This window comes from Lichenostomus cassidix, chromosome 2 (genome assembly GCF_008360975.1).
Source record: "Lichenostomus cassidix isolate B80296 chromosome 2, HeHo_3.0, whole genome shotgun sequence".
Taxonomy (NCBI): Eukaryota; Metazoa; Chordata; class Aves; order Passeriformes; family Meliphagidae; genus Lichenostomus; species Lichenostomus cassidix.
In genome coordinates this window covers 25,636,313-25,646,769 of record NC_139482.1, presented here as the reverse complement: position 1 = coordinate 25,646,769, position 10,457 = coordinate 25,636,313, and the positions used below count along the sequence as shown (strand labels likewise).

The 10,457-nt window shown below is 38.2% G+C and overlaps 1 long non-coding RNA gene across 1 annotated transcript in view; it reads right to left on the bottom strand.

Moving 5' to 3' along the window:
- Window positions 1–7,920: 7,920 nt before the first annotated feature.
- LOC146441012 (uncharacterized) overlaps window positions 7,921–10,457 on the bottom strand; it is a 29,793-nt gene continuing 27,256 nt past the window's right edge. Inside the window, exons 2-4 of the long non-coding RNA XR_014849754.1 lie at window positions 9,923–10,020; window positions 9,747–9,828; window positions 7,921–8,132 (exon numbers count right to left, since the gene is read on the bottom strand). This is a non-coding gene — a long non-coding RNA (uncharacterized LOC146441012). The remainder of the gene's footprint in view (window positions 8,133–9,746; window positions 9,829–9,922; window positions 10,021–10,457) is intronic.

The window sequence follows — 10,457 nt, the reverse complement described above, 5'->3', positions numbered from 1 at the left end:
TATAAAAAGGTTTTTTACAGAACCATCTGTATGAATGTAAGTGGCTGATCCATTTATCTGTAACAACTCTGGTGTCAGTCACCTGACAAGTTACTGGGAGGTCAGAAATAACATGCCATCAAAATAAGCTCCTTGAGTATTTCCATTTTGGTGCTCAGAACATTTGATAAAAAGAGGCACTTGTCATCACTTCCTTAAACATAGTCTTCTGCCCCTTTTGTTCAAACCACTAAAAGCTAGATAGCATATGCACAGGGACTAAATTCTTCACAGGCGGGCATCTGGACCAGTATATTGAAATCGAGTCTATTTTTAGGCCACTGATGCTAGCTTCCCCATGAAACTGCATATTCGTAGTTTTCAGGCTTTCTGAAGTGGATTCTTGCCATAAATTGATTGTAAATCATTTTGAGTGCATGGGAGGAAGGGCCTGCTCCAAAGTCTATTGAAAATACATTAGAGTCTTTCTATTGATTTGAAAAGCTGAAGATCAAGCCAGCAAGAATTCATTCTGTCCATGTAAAATACGTGCAATTTGCATTAGAAATGTAACATAAATGTATTTCTTATGCAAAACTCAGCTGAACAACACACTTCACTGCATATCTAGCAAATTCCACAGCTGGAAATATTGTTCTGTCCTCTATATCCTTATTCTTCTTATCCAAGTAGCTAAGCAGATATTTGGGGTTTTCTCAATTGTTTCATTAGGGGGATAAATTGATGAGAGAGCCTGTGATTGCTCTGGTACAATCCATTTTCTTTACGAGGAAAAAGCATAAATCCCTGATACAGCAGGAAGAGCAATAGAATGTCTTTTTTTTTCTTTTTTTTTCTTTTTGTCTTTAAGCATTCTAAATCTGTCTTTTTAACAATCATTCTGCCCCAAAAGCTGTTTCTATCCCCTTTGTCTTTCCTTCAGTCATGCCACACATATTTCACTGCTCTCTGTTTTTCTGGTCCTTTCTGTGGTTTTTCCATGACTGCTGATTCTCTGCTCTATTTATTAGATCCTTAGGCTCTGAGACTGCTTTGCAGAAATTTGGGGCTGCTGGGATCTGCTGTCAGTGTTCACAGTAGCAATTCCACTGTGTCAGTTGCTGCTTAACACCTACTATCACTTCACTGTTCTCATTTACCTTAAAAGAGAGTGATTGTCATGCCCAGGAATTTCAGTGAGACCTCTGCTTGTTTCCAAATCAAAAAGCCCAGGTCTACAATCAAGTTACAACATATAAGCAGTTACCTAACTCTAGATGATCCACAATAAGTGTCCAAATATCCATCCTTTCAGGCCATATAAAATACATAGGAAATTCATTTAGCTAAGTCCCCAGAGAGTGTCATCCAAATCAAAATACATTTCTTATAGACTCCCTTGATGTTCTCAGACCACTGAGGCTCAGAGAAGGCCTTATATAAATCAATAGGTTCATCTGGGGTCAAACAAGAGGAGCATGTGGTTTTCAATCTCTTCAGGAAAAATTTGAGCTACCAATCAAGCCATTCCTCATTCTGCAAATTTGTATTACCTTGACTGATCACAAATTGTGAAGCAGTGGATATTTATTAAGTTATTACCTTCTGGGGACACTGTAGCTTGTCTAATCCACACACTGGTAGGATAAGAAAGTCAGTGATAAATGTAATTCTGTTACGTTATTTTTTCTCTCAAGCTCAAATATTTTTATTTCTAAAAGTTTTGAAACACATGCAAAGTCAAGATGTATTCATAGAACTTATTCTAGCAACTAAATGTGGTATTTGCTCATGAAGGGAATAGAGATTCCTGGTGTTTATTTGAGGGTCAATCACCAAATTACATGGAGTTTTGAAATATCTTCATATTTTAATTTTTGATATTGTGTGATGGCCTGGAGAATATTTTTAAGTAGACTTATGAATTCTCATTAATTTATGGACTCTGTTCATGACTTATTTTCAACATGGAATAAATTTATGGAAAAAGAGACCCTGCCTGTGAGACAGAAATGAATCCTCAGGGCCTTGTACAGCTTCTCCCCAGGAAAACAATGGAAGTCACTGACCGAGACATTAACTCGTAACAGTTTTAAGCTTCAAATTAAAGAAGGGATGGCAAATAGAAACAACACAGAGGAAAGGCAGAAGGAGGAGATGCTGAAATATGGATTTTACAAGCAACAATCTAATAAGAGTGGCAAAAAGCCCCCAAATCCCAAAACAAGAAAGAGGGTATGGCAGAAAAGGACCCAAAAGTCCTAAGAAACCTTAACCATTATATTAATGACCTTTTAGAAAATCCTAAAGGGTTTTTTTATTGTTTTTACATCTACAATTCTTTGTTTTCCATTTCTTCCATTATTGGTATGCTTAAGCTCTTTTACAATAGCTGAATGTGTTTAGCTTCAGCTGTCACAGAGTTCTGCAGAGTTAAATAGCCTGTCAGAGCTACCTCAGGAGGGCCTTGATGAAACCAAAACTATTTCAGTGGAGAGTACGTGAGCACAGTAACAGTCTAACGTTTCTGGAGTCATATTAGTAAAAAAAGTAATGCTGTTTTGTCTAAGTTTTGTATGGCACCTCCCTCTTACTGCTGAAGCAAAAAGCTTATTTACACCAAAATTAATAAATGGTGACATTGAGTTTTTCATAGAAAAAACTACTGAAATTAATGACAAAAAAGCTACAGCCTGTTCAGTTTTCTATATGATTTTTGCTTTCCCACTTATTTTGTGTCTTTGCTATGCTTTATCAAGACAAAAATTTATAAACACCTACATAATCTGTTTACCCAGGTCTTCTGCTCCCTGATGGAAAGCTTTTACCTCTCAATCACTATATAAAAGATGGGGACTATTGTCCTTCCTATCCTTTCCCTGTACCCTCAAAGAAGAAAAGGATTTAATTATATGTTCTAATGAGTTGACATGGAGGCATAAACAAAAGGAATCCCTTTCTCAAGGTCTTAAATTTCCTTATATATTAGGCATCTAACTCAGATTTTTCAAGTCCACTCCCAGAGCCAGTCCAGTTTCAGAACTGAACCCAACCATGCATGCAAAGCTAAGTATCAAAGATTTGACCAAGGTCATGTTGAAGCCTGGGATGGAGTGAGGGATTGAAATTCTTTCCTTCAAATGGCTCATTCCCTTCTAGTGCACCTGGAACAGCACTGAAGACAAAAGCACTAGCTATTCATATAAAGGATAACCCTTCCACTAAAAATCGCTCCAGGCACACTTGGCAGCAGGAACAAGGGTAAGTGGGAGGACCAAGCCAGATGATAACACTTGGTAAGCTATTAACCAGCCCACACACGGGCTTGAAAGGTTTGTATGTGGATATATTAATCTTTTCTGTAAACACGCAGAGGACAATTATGGACACGGTGGCTTAAACCGCTACTGTTAAGAGACTGCTGACCCAGCACAATTACTACTGCACAACTCCCTCAGGTATCTGTCCTTTATGTTGAGAAGGACATCCTAGTCAGGAGTGTTTCATTATATACATATAATAAATGCCACATATAAAGTGGCATTTGGTTCACACTGAGAGTTGTGAAAAATATCACAGAGAAGCTCTTCATGACACCTAACAGGGAAGATCATCTTGATGAGTGTGTGGCTTGTCCTTACTTGAATCCAGTAACTCCAGCACGGAGAATGTAGAGGGGCTGCAGTTTGTTGGCAATGGCTGTAAGAGGAGTTTCACAGACCTGCTCAGTGGCCCTAGGTTAAAAAGCAGGTTGATACTCTGCAGACCATTCATATTCCACCCCTCCTAAAGCCCAAATACTGAGATTATAAAAGCAGAGCAGCTCTCATGGAGGGTATATAAGTATCAAAACCCCCTGAATATAGACAAATATTGATATCTTTGCATTTGAGTAATGTTCTCTCTGTTCTGGAAGCCCAAGATCCCAGGAAAACTATTACACCCTGATTCAGTTTCTCTGGGCATTCTGTTTTAATGGTTGTGTGATATTGCTGGTGGCTTTGAAAAAGGTCTCTGTTTCACCCCAGAGGTACATACATACAAACTCTGAAAAAACTCGTTCCTCTTTACATCAGAGCATGTGGCTTCCTTTTGCAACAAAAGGTGCTGTATAAGGCAAGATATGACAATCTGGGCAATAAAATTAGAAATTCTAATCTCTCCATGCTGGGCACAGAAAGAAGTTCATTGAGGCATTGGTTTACTATAGTATGTTCTTGAATTGTGATAATGTAGATAAAAAGGGAATGGAAATGGCAAAGTTATTAAACTAACTGTATCTGCAAGGATATTAATTTGATTTATCTCACTTATTATTATTGCCATCAAGCTCAAATGCAAATCCTAAAGTGTGAGTTAAATCGAGGACTGAATTTAGTTAGGGGGAAGGAAAATAAAGGATTAACAGTTATGAATGCTACTCCCTTACACAAATTTGGAAAAGAAAATCTTTCTTCTAAGTTATCTTTTTATACCCTTCTAGTTTTCTAATCTTCTTTTAAGGAATTTTTAAAGCTCCCATTTTAAAGGAACCAATAAAAACATCTAGTGTGCACAATTTTGCTTTACTGGACATTAATATGTTTGCCTGATACTAACTTAATTCTCTGGTGTTTCAGTAGATGCTCAGAGGATGCTCAGAAGCATATGGAAACCAGAAAACCCAGTGACCTCAAAAAGAAACATGAATTGTTATTCTTTGCCTACAAATAAATATGCTCTAGTAAGTTTTAAGGTTTGTATTAGGCTATTGCAGTGCTTAGCACATCAAAAAAATAATTAAAAAGTTAAATATATGGTTTCTAGTTTATTTTTCCATTTCAGTGTATGAGATTATTTATTCACATATCACCTTTCTTTAAGGAAGAAATCAGGGTTGTGTTAGGTTTATTATATTGTATATATTTAAAAGACTATATCCAGGGCCTAGCACAATAAACCAGTGTATTCTGATACATTAAAGGTGAAATTTGGTGTTCTTTTAAAGAAATGTCAAAAGTCCAGAGTGGCACTTAAGGTATAAACACTGGAGTCAGACTGATAATCCTCATACTGATTGGGGATATATCTATAATATTTACAACAGTTACAACTCACTTGTTGAAGGTAATTTAATCTTAGAAAGACCATTTTATTAGGATGACTGTGGTGCTTTTGGTACCCAAGTAGACTTCTTCAGAGCAGTATTCCCTGAAGACACAATCATTGTGTCAGTATTAGATCACAAGGGAGCTGCCCTCTGTTCCCAGGATCATAGAGTATGAGACTGATGGAATGGATGTGTATGAGAACCCCTCGTGATTTTGTATTTACAGACAACTTTATTATAGATAAAAGTAATCACTCTCATATCTATGTTTGTGTATTTGGTCAAATCAAGGGTTGCAGTTTTAATAATTTAGCTCCAGTTACCTCTTACCAGTTGCTGAAATCTGACTACACCCCAATCCCAGCCTTACAGTCTGCTCCCATTGGTATGAACCTACAATGGATGAAAGAGTTTGGTTGCTGTTCATCACAATGTGGAAGCAATCCACGGTGTGATGGAATGAGTGAAGAAAGGTGGGGAACACCATTGGTGGGACTTTTTATTTGGATGGTTGCCAACAGCAATGGGGATTTTTAACAAAATGTTGCACCCTGTGATTTTTCTTTTAATATTAACCTTTCTGCTTTTCATTTTGGTAATCAGATTGTACATTAAGGTGTGGAGATTTATTGAGAGATTACCCACAAAGTTTAGAGAGAGAGCTTAGAGAATGCATTTTTCATTCTCCCCTTCTCCTTCTTCCTCTTCTTTTCCGTTTTCCAGAGATCACCTAGTCCATACTGACGTTTGAGCCACAAGATGGAATGCAGAAGCCCAAAGTTAAATTTAGTCACAGGGTGGATTGTGGTGATGCGTTCCCCTTGCCCTAGGCTGCCCTATGATGTAAGAAAATGCTCATTAGACCTTGGCCTTGATGAACTGCACTTGCACTAAGTCCCTCTTGAGCTTGTCAGAAACACTGCCTGCTCCCAGGAGCTACCAGGTGTCTAACGAGCCCCTGTTTTTTAACAAACAGCCTTGGAAACTTATCTTTCTTGCCCAAAAAACAACCCAAGTGGAATAATGTTTTTCTTACTGAACCCTCAAAGAAAGTTACAGGCTCAAATTGTGGCCAGGATGGAAAATCACTATAACTAAAGCCCACTCTCTTGTGACCCTATAAACAGCAGTCCAAGGTGAGAGCCCTTTCAGCTCTCAGCTCCCAGAAGATAAGGAGATAATGTGTGTGTCTCAAACACTGACAACCAGATGGCTGTGAAGCCAAGAAAGGACTGTTTGTAACAACAGACAAGAATTGTTGGTAATAACCAAAGGCTATTGGTATTAACACACCGTGAGAAAGAACAAGATTTGGCTGGAGAAGGGGAGCCAGGCAAAGGCAGGGCAGAATTTCTGTGTGAGAAAAAACCACAACACAGTTCAGCACAAGCACAGGAATGAATGGCAGGAAGTGGGTATGTACAATGGGTGGGATTAAAACCACTAAAGACCCCCAAAGCCCTCTAATCCATTTCCAGAAAGACCTGGAAAACAGACTGCACATGCTAAATAATTTACATAGAAATCGAAAAACCCATTTTCGGGGTGGAGAAACCTGTCCATAAAAAGATACCCCACCCAAGGCCAGACAGGACTCCCAGGGCCCTGGACATCTCATTGGTTGGACCAACACAGCTGAATTGAGGCTAATCAACTGGATCGATGCTGAAACCAGGATTATTTGTTAGATCAATGATGAAACCAGTACTGACATTCCATCATCTTGATCAACACTGGATCCCTTTTCATTTCTCACTCTCTCTTTTCTCTCTCTCTCTCCTTCCTTCCTTCCTTCCTTCCTTCCTTCCTTCCTTCCTTCCTTCCTTCCTTCCTTCCTTCCTTCCTTCCTTCCTTCCTTCCTTCCTTCCTTCCTTCCTTCCTTCCTTCCTTCCTTCCTTCCTTCCTTCCTTCCTTCCTTCCTTCCTCTCTTTTTTCCCTTTCTTTCTCTCTTTCTCTCTGATGATCATTAAGGTCCCTTTCAACCTAAACCATTCTGTGATTCCATGGTTCTATGATTATTGTTTTTCTCTCTGGCCTGTTGGAGTGGGCCAAGAAATTCAGTGGTTATAAAGAGAGGAGAGAAGGGAACAGTAAAACCCATGTATCCACACACATATTAATTCAGTAATGATTTAGTTAGCTTCCTTTCCTTAGGAAACCAAGCCTAACTTGTTTGAAATAACTTGAAATAATATAAAGGAAAGAATAAACATTCAGTATTGTAGGGAGGTTGATTCACTTCTGATAAAAATCAGACTGTACTATATTAGACCAAGTCTTAAAACCTCAGTCCTGTAAAACATTTATCATTCATTCTTAAGGTAATGTATTTGAGATGGAATACATGGTTAAAAGACTTGTTAAATTGCAGTCACATTCTGTGCTGAAAGTTAGGATTCAGATCTTATGAATTTAAAATAAAAGCTAAGCCAAGGGTAGCCAAGGTTTATTATTACAGCTGTGTGCAGCATGGTAATCAAACCTTTGGAAATGTCTGCAGCTGCAACATCCCTTCGGAAACGGTTCTTCACTAAGCTGAGATCTTGAACTAAGTGCATTGTTGCCTACCATGCAACGTACACAGAAAAAAAACCAAAACAAAACCAAGGATAGAAAGCAAAATATCATTTTGGCTACCATATCCCTAAGTTAATAATCTTTGTAGAAGTACATGTTGGGTTTTCATATTAAAACAAAGAGTTTCATATTGCAGATTATGGGGAGACTGATGTGAACAAAGTGACAGATATAGACAATCAAAGTGTCTATTGAGGCATGGAGCTGCAATACAAAAGCAATCAGTGCAGAAAGCAAGGCAGAGACAATACAATTTTAAATCCATTTGACCGGCAAACCATATCTGTTGAAGCTTCTTAGGCTGAATGAATAGAAGACTCATTATCAGTATTGCAGCATGCCCCATGACACCACTTTATTTATTCAGATGAAGATTGGAGAGTGTGAATAAATACAGCAACCCTGCTCTCCACAGTTTCTTTGCAGGTAAATCCTTTGCCTGTATTCGATCACTGTGCACATCCCATGAGTGTCTCATGCAATCTCCCTGCCCACTGTAGGAAAACAAGGTTTATAGAAGGTATAGGGCATGTGAAGGAAGTGTATTTACCATTTAGAACAGTCAGTGCACACATACAAGTCTTAATGATACTGAAAGTACCAAATCTTTAATCTTGGCTTTTACCATTTAATGTTCTTGGTTGATTATCTCAGATGTTTGTGACGCATAACAGACTACTCAGTCATGCCTTTAAATGGTGAGAGATGTTTGGCTGGTAGAGTCCATTCAGTCACATTGTGTGATAACACAATTTGCATCTGGACACAAATATTTGGGTTTTTATAAGTACTTTCTGCATGCCAATTTTCCCACAGGGACTATGGATCCCAAGCAGTCTGTAGCCCATTTCAACCCATATCACCCACCAGCACCTTGAACCCTAATGTGGGTGGATCTGTTCTTCTCCTCTCATGTGAAAACAAAGAACTCTTACAAATAAACACTCCTGGAATATTTCAAATGCACATGACCAATCACATTTATACATTTTTCAGGATGGCAAAACTTTTAAAGAGCACATTTTCAGTGATTACCAATCATTTAGACAGTGATTTTTTTTACCCCAAATCCAGAACTACCCCAGATTTGATAGTGTCCGAAACCTGAATAATCTCATATGTAGGGATCAGTGACTTTCAGTGAATTTTGAATCAGAGTAACATACAATCATTATTATTGTTTCCCCTGCTTTGTAGTGGAAAGCTAGTGCAGTTTCAGACTTCTTTGGGTTTTTTTTTCATCTTTGTTATAATATCTGTAATTGTGACAATAACAATCTGAACTATCTTGCCCTTCTCTTTGGTGATTAATTTGATTTGAAAGCAGCTCCTATTCTCAATTTCAGTAATTTTAGGGAAGAGGTGAAAGAGAGGTCATTCAAAATACAGATTATCAAAAAGGTTTAAATAACAAATTCATTAAGATTCTATAACTGCCCCTGCGTGAAAAAGATGGTAATGAAGAGAGGAAATAGCATACTATGCAATGTATTCATTGAGAAAATTACTGTAATGAAACTTAAGTACAGGAAATAATACAAATGTAGCCTGTTCTCATTATATTCTAAAGATAGACAACACTGCATCTCTTTCTTCCTATCATTGTTACTCTTGTAAAAATCAAACCATGCTTTCATCTTAAAAGTCAAATTTTGCTCAACATACAATACAAATGTATCACAGAGAATTGTAAGATGAGACTTGTGGTCAAGCAGTCAGAGTATTTCTTTGCAGTTCATACAAATTGAGAAACAAATATTATGCTAAAATCTACATGCAGTACTTATCAATCATAACAAATATATTAAGATTTATGGGGTATAGAATAGCCCTTGGAAATATTGAAAGGAAGTCTCTATCTGCAATCTTGAACCAGTTATCACCTGGTGAGACACGACGTGAAATCACAAGTTTTCCTTAGGAGACTACTGTGCAGATGATTACACCAGTTATCAACAATATTCATGGACTTGACAGCCGCAGTGCAAAATGTGTACCTTGTGGGTGGGTTGTCACTCTCCTTGGTGACCTTGATCTCAACTCTTACAATCTCATATGGCCATAGGTACAGAAGGAAGACTGCTGTAGTGGGGTCCAGTACTCCTTATCTCATAAAATCTGGTATTAACTCAATGCAGCGAGGAACATTGTATGTAACTTTTTCATAAACTTCATTTTAAAATCTATTAAATGAACAACAGGCCTGTATTATCAAAGGATTTCTTGTGCAGAGGCACTAATATTGGAAGAAGATGCTACTTTTATCTTCAGACTCACCTGTGATGACGTGACACTTGACAGGTGCGGATTTTTTTCTCTTCCCATCTGTCTTGCTTCCTTTGAGCAGAATTCCAGCACTCAGTGCCCAGTGGCCCCTGCATCAAAAAACACCCCTAGGTTTCTAGTGTTACATCTTTGCCTGACATAACAACAAAAGAAAGTGTTCTTCTGCATATCCAGTTCTGTTTCACATAGCTTTGGCAACTGCCAGCTGGAATAGGAAGAGACACTCTAATTTCAATAGTTGACAGAAATGATACGCAGAGAAAGCCAACCAGTGACAACTGAAAAGGAACAGGACATTACAGAAAACCTGTATGTTAACACCAGAGTCCAAGGCCAAAGAGAGCAGATTCAAACTTCACCCCTTCTTCGCCCCAGCTGTCACCAGGCATCAGACCTAAACAATTCCCAAGTTCATGGGTTTTATAGTGACTCATACTAAGTGCCCCTACACACAGATAGTGCAGCGGCTGTCAAGCACAGATCACATGGAATGCATTGTAGAAAGAGAGAGGCAAAATGACTACAA